The sequence below is a fragment of the Triticum dicoccoides genome, chromosome 3B, assembly GCF_002162155.2.
Source record: "Triticum dicoccoides isolate Atlit2015 ecotype Zavitan chromosome 3B, WEW_v2.0, whole genome shotgun sequence".
In the NCBI taxonomy this organism is placed as follows: domain Eukaryota; kingdom Viridiplantae; phylum Streptophyta; class Magnoliopsida; order Poales; family Poaceae; genus Triticum; species Triticum dicoccoides.
The window spans coordinates 115,090,959-115,107,447 of NC_041385.1; positions in this window are offsets into that span (position 1 = coordinate 115,090,959).

Below are 16,489 nucleotides of genomic sequence, written 5' to 3' on the forward strand. Positions count from 1 at the left end.
ATGCAATTGTGACCCTTGGTTGCACTCACATATGATTCAGCATTCTCCTACTACTATGTGTATTTGCATGCTCGGTGGAAGTCCTTGTTTCTATTGCCTTGTTCTATGTGTGCCCCATGATAATGCGCATACTTTTCTCACATCTTGCTTTCATGCTTGTGATATGTCATGTGCATTATGTATGCTCACTATTTGCACACATGGCATGACTTCCACGATTACCTCTAGTATGTTTCATCTTTGCACTACTAGCTTGCATGACTTGTTTACGATGACCACTTGTTTGCTTGCATCACCCATGATCCATTCTTGCTCGTTTCATTGCGTTTATGACATATATGTTCATGCCTCTCACACGATTTATCTTGATCATTGTCAATTGTCTCCATTAGTTGACTCTCTCATATCCACTTGTAGTGAGTGCAACCATGCTATGCTTGTTGATCTTGGAGACTTGGACATCTTACATGTGATGCATGCTTGTTTGATTAATCTTAATGTCTTTGGTTGTTCTAGCATCTTATGCCTACATACCATGCCCTACACCCTTGTCCTTCCTTATGATAAGAATGTTGAAAACACTTGTTGTGTAACTCACCACACGAATAGGTTTTGCATTTCCTCTAAACTTATTTGTTTTTCCGAGTGTTTGTCATGTTCTTTCATTTTGAAGGATTCACAAGGCGGTGCTGTTATGATAAATAGTAATGCGAAGGCATACACGATGTGCAACACCAACATTTTTAGACACCTCCCAAAGGTGAACTCCTTCCTTTTGAGTCATCCTCACATAGATATATTGGATGGGCCATACTTTCATTGTTGTTTTCTCCTTGTCTACATGATACATCTATTGGATGGAGGCGTGACATTGGAGATTGATTGTATGGATCATCAAGTTGAGTGCTCGGACTTAGTGAATGCACCTACTTTGGAAGCACCATTGGACCACCACTTATGCCACGACATCGAGCCATGGTATGACAATACCCATGACAAGTTTGCACTTTATACATGGATTGGCTAACATTGTGATTGCCTTGTTGCATCTTGTATTTCTATGTCACCCATGATATATGAGCTTGTGCGCTTCCTTAGCAAATTTGTTGTGATCTTCCTTAATGGCACATTCATGCATAATGATCACATTCCCCTCCATCAATTGCATGATAACATAATCACATTGAGCACCAATTACCATGTTCATGCTTTTGACTCACCGTCCCATTATGACATCATTTTGCACACCTGGTGGCCCCGCTGACCCTATCTCCGACATTATAAAATCCTATTTTTGGAGAAAAAAAATCAGGGAGTAAGAATTATTGTGTTTCACGAGATGGAGCCACCGCCGCCTCCTGTTCTTCTTCGGAAGGCCAGATTTGGAGTCCCTTTGGGGCTCCGGAGAGGGGAATCTTTGATCTTCGTTATCACCAACCCTTATCCATCGCCAATTCCGTGATGCTCTCCACTGAGAGTGAGTAATTCTTTCGTAGGCTCGCTGGTCGGTGAGGGAGTTGGATGAGATTCATCATGTAATCAAGTTAGTTTCGTTAGGGCCTGATCCCTATTATCCATTATGTTCTGAGATTGATGTTGCTATGACTTTGCCATGCTTAATGCTTGTCACTTTGGGCCTGAGTGACATGAATTCAGATCTAAACCGTTTATGTTTTCACCATTATATCTATGTTCTAGCCCAATCTTGCAAGTTATAGTCACTTGCTATGTGTTATGATCCGCAAACCCCGGAGTGACAATAATCGGGATACTTTTCCGTGATGACCGTGGTTTGAGGAGTTCATGTATTCACTAAGTGCTAATGCTTTGTTCCGGTTCTCTATTAAAAGGAGGCCTTAATATCCCTTAGTTTCCTTATGGACCCTGCTGCCATGCGAGGGTAGGACAAAAGATGTCATGCAAGTTCTTTCCATAAGCACGTATGACTATTTATGGAATACATGCCTACATTATATTTATGAACTGGAGCTAGTGCTGTATCGCCCTAGGTTATGATTGTTATGTGATGAATATCATCCAACAAATTCACCAATCCAATGCCTACAAGTTTTTCACATATTGTTCTTGCTAAATTACTATTGCTATTGCTACTATTACACTTGCTACAAAATCATTGCTATCACGGTTACCGTTATCGCTATTGTTAGTGCTGCTACAAAAACTATCATATTACTGTGCTACTGATCACTTTGCTATAGATAATTAATCTCCACGTGTGGTTGAATTAACAACTCAAATGATAATAGTTGCAAATATTCTTTGGCTCCCCTTGTGTTGAATCTATAAATTTGGGTTGAATACTCTACCCTCGAAAACTGTTGCGATCCCCTATACTTGTGGGTTATCAAGATCTTTCTCTGGCGCCGTTGCCGAGAGCATAGCTATATTTTTTGGGTCACTTGGGATTATTATCAATGTAGCATTATGAATAATCAGAAGGATACCAAGACTAAGATTTTTCCCTCTAAGACGAGTGGAGTTAAGGAACTGCCATCAGGCTCTACACTTGATTCGCCTTCTATTTTGAGTAGACTTGCAACACCTCCACATGCTATTAATCCTGATATGTCGCAAGTTATTGATGATGCTACTTCTGCTATGAATGTTACACATGATGATGCTAGTACCTTGCTTGATGATGATGTGCCACTAGGTGAATTTCTTGATGAACAAATTGCTAAACTTAGAGAGAAACAAATTACTGAAACTGATGAGATCATTGAAGCTGATGAAGTACTTGAAACTGAAAATCTTGAAACACCTATTAGACCTAACGCTCCTAGATATGAATTTCCTAAAGTACACAAGGGTTATGTTATGGATGAGGAGACAACTATAGACTTTCTTGCTTGCAATGATAGAGACGATCTAAAGAAATTACTATGCAAACCGAAAGAAAAATCTTTGAATGCTATAATGAAATGTGATCCTAAGTATGCTACTTCACCTAACTTTGTTGATGATAAGGATTATGACTTATCTATCGACCCAGAGTTGATTACTTTGGTTGAATCTGATCCTTTCCATGGTTATGAAACTGAAACTATAGTGGCACAAATTACTAAGTTGAATGATATAGCCACCTTATTTTCCCATGATGAGAAGATTCGATACTATTATATTCTCAAATTATTTCCATTCCCATTAAAGGGTGATGTTAAGATATTATACAATACTCTTGCTCCTGGTTGTGTCCATAGTCCCCAGGATATGATTTGTTACTTCTCTGAAAAATATTTTCCTGCTCATAAGAAACAAGCTGCCTTACAAGAAATATTTAACTTTGTGCAAATTAAAGAAGAGAGTCTCCCACAAGCATGGGGGAGGCTTCTTCAATTGCTTAATGCTTTGCCTGATCATCCTCTTAAGAAAAATGGAATACTTGCTATCTTCATTTATGGACTAACTGATGCTTCTAGGGACTTCCTAGATAGTTGTGCTCGTTGTGTTTTCTGGGAAGGAACTATTGAACAAGCTGAGGAATTATTGAATAATATATTAAAAATCATAATGATTGGACTCTTCTTGAACCACCGCATAAACCCACTCCAAAGAAGAGGGGTATCTTATATCTCAGTCCGGAAGATATGCAAAAGGCAAAGAAATCTATGAAAGAAAAATATATTAAAGCCGAGGATGGTAATAATTTACCTCCAATTGAAGAGATACATGGACTTGCCACACCACCACCCAAGATGGTAGAGGTAAATTTTGTAATGAAGTTTGAGAAAGTGATATCCCTTATAATAAACATCCTAACCAATGCCTTTCTGAGTTTGACAACTGATGTCTACTACACAACCTTCTTCTTGTAGACGTTGTTGGGCCTCCAAGTGCAGAGGTTTGTAGGACAGGATGAAGATGGTCTCTCTCAAACAACCCTGCAACCAAATAACAAAGAGTCCCTTGTGTTCCCAACACACCCAATACAATGGAAAATTGCATAGGTGCACTAGTTTGACGAAGAGATGGTGATACAAGTGCAATATGGATGGTAGATATAGGTTTTTTAATCTGAAAATATAAAAACATCAAGGTAACTAATGGAAAAAGTGAGCGTAAACAATATTGCAATGCTAGGAAACAAGGCCTATGGTTCATACTTTCACTAGTGCAAGTTCTCTCAACAATAATAACATAATTGGATCATATAACTATCCCTCAAAATGCGACAAAGAGTCACTCCAAAGTCACTAATAGCGGAGAACAAACGAAGATATTATTGTAGGGTACGAAACCACCTCAAAGTTATCCTTTTTAATCGATCTATTCAAGAGTCCGTAGTAAAATAATGCGAAGCTATTCTTTCCGTTCGATCTATCATAGAGTTCGTACTAGAATAACACCTTAAGACACAAATCAACCAGAACCCTAATGTCACCTAGATACTCCAATGTCACCTCAAGTATCCATGGGCATGATTATATGATATGCATCACACAATCTCGGATTCATCTATTCAACCAACAAAAAGAACTTCAAAGAGTGCCCCAAAGTTTCTACCGGAGAGTCAAGACGAAAATGTGTGCCAACCCCTATGCATAAGTTCATTGAACCCACAAGTTGATCACCAAAACATACATCAAGTAGATCACGTGAATATCCCATTGTCACCACAGATAAGCACGACAAGACATACGTCAAGTGTTCTCAAATCCTTAAAGACTCAATCCGATAAGATAACTTCAAAGGGAAAACTCAATCCATTACAAGAGAGAAGAGGGGGAGAAACATCATAAGATCCAACTATAACATCAAAGCTCGCGATACATCAAGATCGTGCCAAATCAAGAACACGAGAGAGAGAGAGAGAGAGAGATCAAACACATAGCTACTGGTACATACCCTCAGCCCCAAGGGTAAACTACTCCCTCCTTGTCATGGAGATCGACGGGATGATGAAGATGGCCACCGGTGAGGGATCCCTCCTCCGATAGGGTGCCAAAACAGGGTCCCGATTGTTTTTTGGTGGCAACAGAGGCTTGCGGAGGCGGAACTCCCGATCTATTGTGCTCCTCGATGTTTTAAGGTATATGGACATATATAGGCGAAAGAAGTCGGTCAGGGGAGCCATGAGGGGCCCACGAGGGTGGGGGGCGCGCCTCCCTGCCTCGTGGCTTCCTCGAAGCTTCCCTGACGTCTACTCCAAGTCTCATGGATTGCTTCCGTTCAAAAAATAACTCTCCTGAAGGTTTCATTCCGTTTGGACTTCGTTTGATATTCCTTTTCTTCGAAACACTGAAATAGGCAAGAAAACAGCAATTTGGGCTGGGCCTCCGGTTAATAGGTTAGTCCCAAAAATAATATAAAAGTGTATAATAAAGCCCATAAACATCCAAAACAGATAATATAATAGCATGAATGCTTCATAAATTATAGATACGTTGGAGACGTATCAGCATCCCCAAGCTTAATTCCTGCTCGTACTCGAGTAGGTAAATGATAAAAGAAATAATTTATGAAGTGTGAATGCTAGTAGGTGCACAAGTTTGATCAATGATAAGTTCAATCACCTTTTCTAGCATCATTATATGTCATAATAGTAGCTCATCTCATAAAACTTCTCATGATCAAGTAACAAGCTATTCACATGTTAAAGCATAGACCATAAACTTTCTTGAAAACTAGTAAACTATGTTCTGAGTCGTCAAACAATTACAATTCATCTTATTTTCAGGAAGGGTCTATGTAAGAGCTTTGATTTGGCAAATCCCACATGCTCAACTATCATATAGTCTTCCATGATTGCTACCACTCAAAGCATATTTTTAGAACAAATAGCATCGATCGAACACAGAGAAAGATAGGGGCTTAATGTTTCGCCTCCCAACTCACTTATCATATAGATAATTGTCAACAATAATAATTCATGATCAAATATATTTGAATGGACATATATGCTTAGATCTTTCCCCATCACATGATGCTTGCCAACTCAAGAGTAGGTTGGAATGAGAAGGAATACTACTGACTCTTCCATAAAAGTAAAAGATAGGCCCTTCGCAGAGGGAAGTAGGGATTTGCAGAGGTGCCAGAGCTCAAAGCTTTTAAAAAGAGATGAAAATAATTTTGAGAGGTATGCTTTCATTGTCAACATAACAACCAAGAGTTCCCAATATCTTCCATGCTACACACATTATAGGCCGTTCCCAAACAGAATGGTAAAGTTTATACTCCCCCACCACCAACAATCATCAAGCCATGGCTTGCCTGAAACAATGGGTGCCTCCAACTAACATCAATCCTGGGGGAGTTTTGTTTGCAATTATTTTGATTTGTTTTTGATCTTTTGATCATAGGACTGGGCATCCCAGTTACCAGCCATTTTCTCGTGAATGATGAGCGGAGTCCACTCATCGTGAGAATAACCCACCTAGCATGGAAGATACTGACAGCCCCTAGTCGCTACATGAGCGATTTGGGCATACAAAACAGATTATTATTTGAAGGTTTAGAGTTTGGCACATGCAAATTTACTTGGAACGACAGGTAAATACCGCATATAGGTAGATATGATGGACACTCATGGAGTAAACTTGGTTTAAGGAATTTGGATGCACAAGCAGTATTCCCGCTTAGTACAGATATTTTGGCTAGCAAAGGATTCTAAATAGCAAGCACCACATGTTTGAGGATCTATGACAATATAACTTCTATACAAATATACCCAAGCATAACTCATTATGTTGTCTTCCTTGTCCAATTTCAATTAACTTTCTCAAGTTTGAAAATAATTAATGGGGCTCACAATCATAGAAGATGTCTAAGATAGTATAGTTATATGTGAAATCTCTCTTCCTTCAATTTTCTTTCATGAATAGTTCAAGTGACCAATACAATGTTTGGTAACCTTCAATAAATTTACCACCTCTACTTCTTATATATGAAGTCATTACTCCCCATGGAATAAGCATATGAAACATGTATAATCTCAGATTTATGATATTCAAATCATTCAACCATTTACTCATAGGATACAAGTGAAGCACACGAGTAAATGACAAACTACTCCAAAAAGATATAAGTGAAGATCAATGAGTAGTCAAATAATTATTTAGCTATGTGAGGATTCTCTATCATTTAAGTATTTCAGATCTTAAGTACTTTATTCAAAAAACAAGAAAAATAAAATAAAATGACATGACGCTCCAAGCAAAACACATATCACGTGGTGAATAAAAATATAGCTCCAAGTAAAGTTACTGATGAACGAAGACGAAAGAGGGGATGCCTTCTAGGGCATCCCCAAGCTTAGGCTCTTGGTTATCCTTGAATATTACCTTGGTGTTCCTTGGTAATCCCCAAGCTTAGGCTCTTGGCACTCCTTATTCCATAGTTCATCGAATCTTTACCCAAAACTTGAAAACTTCACAACACAAAACTCAACAGAAAACTCGTAAGCTCCGTTAGTATAAGAAAATAAAACCACCACTTAGGTACTATTGTGAACTCATTCTAAGTTCATATTGGTGTAATACCTACTGTATTCAAACTTCTCTATGGTTCATACCATCCGATACTACTCATAGATTCATCAAAATATGTCAAAAACAGAACAGTCTGTAGTAATCTATATCATTCGAATACTTATGTAACTCCAAAAATTCTACCAAATTAGGAAAACCTGAGAAATTTGTGTACCAATCTAGAGAAAAAGTAATCATATCAAAATCACGTTTCTGTGAATTATCAAAACTAATTTACGGGGTGGAAAAGTTTCTAATTTTAGCAGGATCAATACAACTATCACCGTAAGCTATCCTAAAGGTCTTACTTGGCACTTTGTTGAAACAAAAGTTATAAACCATAATTAATACAGTAGAATAATCATGTGGACACACAAAAATAGTAAAGGTAAATATTGGGTTGTCTCCCAACAAGTGTTTTTCTTTAATGCCTTTCTAGCTAGGCATGATGATGACAATCATGCTCGCATAAAAGATAAGAACTGAAACATAAAGAGAGCATCATGAAGAATATGACTAGCACATTTAAGTCTAACCCACTTCCTATGCATAGGGATTTTGTGAGCAAACCACTTATGGGAACAATAATCAACTAGCATAGGAAGGCAAAACAAGCATAACTTTAAAACTTTAAGCACATAGAGAGGAAACTTGATATTATTGCAATTCCTACAAGCATATATTCCTTCCTCATAATAATTTTCAGTAGCATCATGAATGAAGTCAACAATATAACCATCAGATGAAGCATTCTTTTCATGATCTACAACCATAGAAAATTTATTACTCTTCACATAAGCAAAATTCTTCTCATTTAGAATAGTGGGAGTATCATAAGAGGCTCGAATACTATAAATTGTTTCCATATTAAAAGAGTAATGTTCAGAAAAAGGATAATCATAATCATGACAAGTTTTATAAATATAATCATTACTACTTTTTATAGCATAAGTTTCATCACAATAATCATCATAAATAGGAGGCATGCTATCATCATAATAAATTTGCTCATCGAAACTTGGGAGGCTAAAAATATCATCTTCATTAAACATAGCATCCCCAAGCCTGGGACAAACATTAATTGCAGCAAATATATTCTCAAACAAGTCATTCTCATCAAACATAGCATCCCCAAGCTTGGGCCTTTTCATATCATAAGCATAATCACTCTCATCATTAATAGTATGGATAGCACCAATAGTATAGCAATTATCATCATCATAATGAGTAGTAGGAGCAACATCATTTGAGAGGGATAAACTCACACCTACTGAAATATCTTTGCAAATGGCCGACAAATCAGCTGCCATACCTATCAGTATTTGTGAAGATGTGCCCGTTGTTGTTGCAAATGTTACTATCTTAACTGACTTTGTTATGCTTGAGATGCCCGAGGACGACAATATGTTGATTATCCTTGGTAGACATTTCTTTAATACTGCAGGAGCTGTTATTGATTGCAATAAAAGAAAGTTCACTTTTCATATCAATGGCAATGAGCATACGGTGCACTTTCCAAAGAAACAATTTCAAGTGAATGGTATCAATGTTATTGAAAAATCTCCAACACTCACTATTGGAAGTTTTCAACTACCTCTACCTACTGCCAAAAAGAAATATGAAATGCTTATTGTGGGGGATATGCATATCCTTGTTGAGGTAACTTGGGATTTTACGATAGTTCTTTGATTTCATGCTAATCAAAAGCGGTTGTTAATAGGACTTGATCAACCTTATTAATGGATCATTTTTCAGAGGTATGAAGTTGATGAATTTTGTAAGCACCACTTTTTGTCCCTACTTTTTATTTCCTATTATCTTTAGATAAATAAAATAGAATGCCATGCTTTGTCTGTTTTCTAATTTTTTCCATGCAATAATAAATAACCCAAAAATAAAAGTTCCCATAATGCCCTGTAAATTTAATATGTTTTTTCTGAATACTTAAGAATTTATGGTGCAAATAACATCAGATGGGGTGCACTAGGTGGGCACAACCCACCTGGGCATGCCAGCAACCCGAGGCGCACCCTGGTGGGTTGTGGTACCCACGTGGGCCCCCTCACTTCTCTCTTTAGCCCATGTCATCACCTACCTCCAGAAAAAAATTCACCGTTGCTCTCTCTCTCTCTCATGTTCTTGCTCTCAAACCCGCGGATTTCGATCTCTTCGCTCGAAGCTCCATTTCCGAAACTGTTTTGGAGGATTGCTACTTGGTATGTGACACCTCTATTTGTCCAATTAGTTTTTTCTTTACTGGTTTATATTTAGAATAATTGGCTACTCTTGGTGTTGTTGTAGATGAGCTTGCATGTTGAATTCTTAGAGTTCTAAGTAGTTCGAATGCTCAATATAGCCTCTATGCATCCCTATGAGTAGTTGCTATCAATCTTGTGAAGTTTTGTTATAAAAAATTTGGTGGACTAAAAATTTCAAAATTTTATTTATAGGAATGAGATGAGTTTCTTTAGGAAGTTTGCTTCCAAGAAGAACTCTAAGGGAGATATTGGGGAGTAATCGGATAACGATCTCCGCACTCGAAGAATGGTGGAGGTGCAGCCGTGCGAATGCCCACACAACCCATTCATGGATGGAGCCGGAATCAGTCAAGAGTTTGCACAGTTTGCCGCTAATGCTGGTCTCACTGACTTCATCACATCTGAGTGTGAATAATACCATCTACTTATAAATTCCTTTGTGCAAACTTTTCATTTTCTGAGTAGGAATAACCCTCCTGAGGTGCAGTTTAATTTATATGCTAAAACCCGTCACATACCACTTACTGAATTTGGTGACATTTGCCTGATCCCTTCTGACGGGGAAATAAGGGAGCCTAGACCTGTAGAGTTTGAGGGTTTTTATCATATGTTGTCAGTAGGAGATGAGAGGGGGGGGGGGGTTTCGAGTGTCACCGCCACTAGCTTGCAATTTCCTTCTATGCATTATTTTGCTCTATTCATTACGAAGTGTTTACTTGCTAGAGATAAGGTTGGTGCACTTAGTGCCCCAGATTTTGCTATCTTACGCCGGGCACTACATGGCAATAACACTTTTAGCCTAGGGGATATTATTGCATATTGCCTGCACCTTATTAGAACCGAGGGAAAAATTCATGACGGTATTTATGCGACACACTTAGCGAGTTATTTTAATGTTCATATTCGCCAACATGATTACCGTTTACCCAAGGTCTACTTAGATCGTCAGGCTATGGTAGATCATCAATTTATTGATGGCGAGAACACTACCCTTGATATTCCTTATAACTTGGTTTTTAGTGTGGTTACTGGTGATATTATTCCGTTGCCTGCACCTGCTTTGTTTGATTCTATTGCCAGGGGTGGATACAAGATCATGCCAGATGACATCATTGCCTACCGGAACGCCCAGGCAGCAGCTGAGGAGGAGCCTCAGGAGTTGGACCCCAAGTACCCGCTCCACAACACTTCAACGTGGGACCCAAGGGTTACTACGAGTGGTGATCACCAAGCTAGGACAAAAGCCTAAGCTTGGGGGAGTACGTATGCCCACCGACATTATATTCATGTTCACACATTTCATTCCAGTTGTAGGTGTTCACACCTTTTCATTGTATCATCCATGTTAGACTTACTTTACTCGCTTTCTTCTTTTGTGTTTGAAAAACTTTGACAAAACCCAAAAATATTTCTTGCTTCTTTTCGGTTTTTATTTCAAGTTTAATTAGTTGTAGTATTTAAAAGAAAACCCAAAAAGATTTGCTTGTTCTTTTTTTGCTTGTTGGGAGCTTTCCTATGTAAATAGTTTTTCTTGTTTTTGTTTTTCTCTTTAATTTGCTTTGCTCAAGAAAAACTAAAACTCCAAAAATATTTCAGTGTGTTTCTCTGAATTTCATTTCCTCTTATCGAGTCATACCGAGGAGAAGACCATGATGAAAATATTGAGTGGCTCTCATATGCGTCATTGTTGATCTAACAAAGAGCTCAAATTGCCTTGTCTTCTCCACTTGAATAAAATGTTTGCAGATTCCAGCTTAGTCTACAACACTCTTGCACTATTATTATTTTCATATCATTCGGTCATGCAAGTGAAAGGCAATAATGATGATATTTGATGAACTGGCTATGGCAGAGAGAAACTGGTATGAACTCAACTTGTTTTGTTTTTGTAAATATGTTTACCCTAGTATCCATGATTCAGTCTATTATGATCAAACATGTTTCCAATGAGAATTAGAGATTATAGTTTCTCATGCCAGGCTTAAGTAGCTAGGAGTGGATAATGATTTATCTTGCATGTCAACATGCATTAAAATGATTGTGATGTGGTATGATGATATGGTATCCTCCTCTGGATGTTCGAGTGGCTTGACTTGGCACATGTTCATGCTGTAGTTGAATCAAAACCAACATAACCTCTATGATATTTATGTTCACGGTGTTCATATCCTACTCATGCTAGTATCCTGTAGCGACCCGACCCGAATGGGTCAAGTCTCTGTGCTTACGTGTCATCCCTGGATCAGTATGCTGACACACACAGTACTCGAGGATTTATAACAGAGGTAAATCACATGTATAAAATAACATAAATACTATTACCTCAATCCAAATAGCGGAAGTAACAAGGTTGTGGATTCCCATCAACACCAACGGCAAAGTTGAGTGTAGAAATCGTAACCCTAACGTATCACTTACTCGTCGTCTGAAAAGTCTGCAACATGAAACGTTGCAGCCACAAAGGGTCAGTACATTGAATGTACTGGCAAATTCACACCATAGAGCAATGATGAATAAAGGCTATCACTACATGCATATTTGGCTGGTGGAAAAGCTCTATGGTTACAGTTTTGCGTAAAGTCAATTTTTTCCCTACTGCAAAGGAATAAATTTATTTAACTATCATGGTGGTTGTGAAACATTGAGAATGGTTGACAGCATTCTCAATCCCAATTAAAAGTACTCATTAAAACCCAACAATATTAATTAGCAGTAACATGATGAGATTCACATGATATCCAGGTACTAGATACTCAAGATGTCCATAACCGGGGACACGGCTAACCATGATTAGTTTATACACTCTGCAGAGGTTTGCGCACTTTTCCCCACATGACTCGATCGCCTCCGCTTGTTTTCTCGCACTACATGGTGTTTGAGAAACGGATGACCGAGACATAGTCTTTCAAAAGCACTTGCACCTTACATAGGGGTAGACCGTACCAACCTACATCCCCTACATCTGCTAGTCCACCCCGTAAGAGTTCGCACAACTTAGTCAACTATGCTAGAGCCCATAATAGCATGTGGCTGCACACGGAAGTTTCTAGTTTGAATAATCTCATGATCCCTTTGAGGCTGGGTGGTGGTACGAAGAAATACAGGCAAGTCCTGATAGAAACCAGGTGCCTCAATCCACCCAGATGTGTGTTTAAGTTGCCACCTTAAATAAACCATTAATTTGACAATCTCACATCTGTCATGGATACACTCACCCAATCCACGTCTACTAGCATAGCATGTCATAATAAGCAAACGCAGAAGTAACTCCCAAAGGTTTGAAACATAAAATAGGTAATAGGTACTACCTCAACTACTTTCCCAAAACCCACAATTTAATTAGATCCAAATCATGCAATGTTTGAGGATTGATCTAATGCATAAAAATTGGGTAATAAGGGATATGATCAAAGTGTGAACTTGCCTGCAATGTTGATGAAGGTGATTCGCACTCAAAACTCTTGATAGCTCTACTCGTCACACTCCGGTCAATCTATCGTGAGCAAGCAATGGTAACCACACATAAGCAATCACTCAAAAGATCGGAAAGAACGAAGAGTACGATTCGGAAAACGTCAAAACCAAGCGAATAACTCTTGGAACATAAAACAATTCCTAACAGTACCAAAATTATGTGAATTTGGCCTTATCAGAAATTTTAGGTCAAGGGCTTCGAGATGCAAAAAGAATCACTCAAAACGGAGTTATAAAACTCAAGTTACGATCAAATGAAGTTCAAATACTAAACTGTTTTATTTCAAATTTTAAACTTTTAAAAACATGTTTGAGTTGGATTACTGGATAGAGGGGATCATAACGAAGAAGTGGGCGTAGGTTTCGTTGGATTTGGATGAACGAGTAAAAAGTTGTGCGGGTTTGAAAACTAGGGGCCAATCTGTAAATAAATATATTCATGGATAGGTCCCTGACGTAAATAAACAGAAAAAGAAAAGACTAAATAGTGAACGTTCGCTGCCGAACACTAACTAACGAATCCGTTCGTTGTGAAGACCTAACTAGCCAACGTTCTTGAAATAACTAGACAAAAAAGAAAAACCGAACTAAAAGGAAAAACACACACACAAAAAATAAATAAACCGGGTCAGTTTGTACCGGTTCATGGCGGTTTGCCGTCGAAAACTGGCGGCGGCGGTTAGCGACGGACTCCGGCGAGGGCGGTGCGGCTCCGGCGATCGTCGAGGCCGACGAAGTGGTCGGAGAGGGGCGGTGCTGGGCGGCGGGTGCGGTGGTGGCGACGGCGGTGGTTAGCGACGGCGAGGGTGGCGGCTTCGGGCGGCGGGGCTTGGCGGATCTCGCCGGTGGCAGTGAGGCATGGGATGCGAGGCGAGGTGAGGAGGAAAAGAGGGGCGGCGGCGTCGGGGCTGGCCTTTTATGGGGAGGGGCGAGGAGGTGGCGTGGGGAAGGGGGCAGGAGGAGGTCGGGCGGCGTACGACGTCCATGGCGGCGCGGCAGCGTGCCCGAGCGGGACTCCCACTCGGGAAGGAGAGGGGCGGCGCTGCTGGGCTGGGCCGTGACCTGGCCTGGGAGCTGGGCCGGCCCAGTCGGAGGAGGGAGATTTTTTTATTTTTTTTAATAAACATTTTCTCAGACAAATAAAAACAGAATAGAAAAGATATATTATATAGGCATATAATATATCAAAATTTTCAGAAAAAGATTTCCTACAAGCTGAACATTTTTCTAGAGTCAAATCAAATACACACAAATTCAAATAAAGTAAAGAGTGCTTATGCCCTAGTAAAATCCAATAAAAATCATTTTTAAAATACCAAAATTAATTCAAATTTATTTCTCTCCAATTTTCTGATGTAGGGAATCATGTTACCCTAATTTCAGTATATTTTATTTTTGGAGAAAAATAATTTGAATAAAACTCAAATAACTCCAAATTGAAAATAAATTCAAAAGAACTTTGAATTTGATCCTTTTAAACTCCCAACTCATATTTCATATGTTTTGAAGAAGTCATTTTATCTTCTCTCATGAAAATCATTGAGTTGCTTGAAGTTTATGAATTGAATATTTCCAAATGAAATTCAATTATTTTCAAATACCCTTTCATTTAATTAAATGGAAGAAGTCATATCATCTTTGCTCAAGGGTTTTGTATTTGAAAAGAATTTGAATTCATGGAGATCATAAAAAGCAAAAATGAAAGTTTGGGAAAGTCCTTTTATTCCCTCTCATTTAACTTTCAAAAATTTTCAAATTCACTCACTTAATATAACATTCCAAAATTTAGAATTTTGGTATGTTACAAACCTACCACCCTTAAAATGAATCTCGTCCTCGAGATTCGGAGAGGCTAGAAAGAAATAGGTTAGGGTTTGGGGGTCTTCTTGAAATCCATCGATCATCACACGAGGTCTGGGGTGATACCACCCTTAAAAGCATGGTTACGGTTCCATCAAAACTCATATACTCCATCCTTATTGCTGGCAGGTTCGGTCTCCTTAGATATTCAGGAAAATTCCTTCTCTGGGATCTTCCGGTAGTGGCATAACTTTTCCTCAATACTTATGTCCTTTCATCTTGGTACGGTTATTCCCAGACTGGGTCTTCTTAGCTGACGGGTCTGGCGCCAATACTAAACAACTATCGATATCTCATGGTGGTCAACAATTTATGGTTGCTCCTGCAGGAAATGGGTCTGGTTGTTCCTCACCGTATAACCTACGGTTGGCAAAAGCTGCCTTGTACAAGGGAAAAATTCTTATACCACTCTATGGTTTAAACAGGGTTTTGATCGTCGTCTCTCTACTATAGGTAAGTCACTCAGATTTACCATCCCATATAACAAGACGAATAATATGAGTAAGTCGGTATGGTGATCAATCCATCCCGCACCCAAATCATTACCTTATATACGGTTTAGTGAATCTCGCATGCTAACACTCGGTCATCCTCACAAGCATTGCAGTATTTCTCTTGTCGACGAACCAAGTTCAGATAATCCATTGATTCTGCAAGCCAAACAAACATCTATCATTTCTTCACATCTCTCAGGTTTTGCGTTGCTCCTATAAAATCGTCTGTTGATAAAATCATAACTTCTTCCAAGGTTTTTCCTTCAGCGAGAGTGTGCTTGCTCCTTGGCAGGTCCTGGGGCCTGTGGGTTATGGCCCATCTCATCACTTTTAAACCTTGAACTCATTCTCAGGGCAACTGATCATTATTCCAACATCCAACTTCTTAGCATTCTTAAATCCATCCAATGGTACTGTCTTCCTTCCTTCCTTCTATTGGTATCACACTACGATGTGATTACTCAAACTCACCATGGAGTTACACTTGCTCCATATTACCAACATCCTACCTCCTTTATATCAAATAGTAATTCATCCCTTCGTATTCTTGGGGTATCCCACATATCGAGACAAAACTCATACTTATGAAGTGCATACTCCACTTCGTGGAACATCATTATCCTTTCCAGGGTCAAGCGTCCTTACAGGGGAATATTGGCCATTTCTGCATGGCACTTCTTCAACTGGGAAACGTGCAACACATCATGAACTCCTGACAGTCCTTCGGGTGACTTCAACTTGTTGGCCACTTCTCCCATACGCTCCAAAACTCGGTATGGTCCTACAAATCTCGGGGCTGACTTTCCCTTAACTCCAAATCGTTTAACTCCTCGCAGGGAACACACAAAGACATGCTCTGTCTCCAATTTCATAGACTACCTGCTTGCGTTTTTGAGTCTGCATAACTCTTCTACCA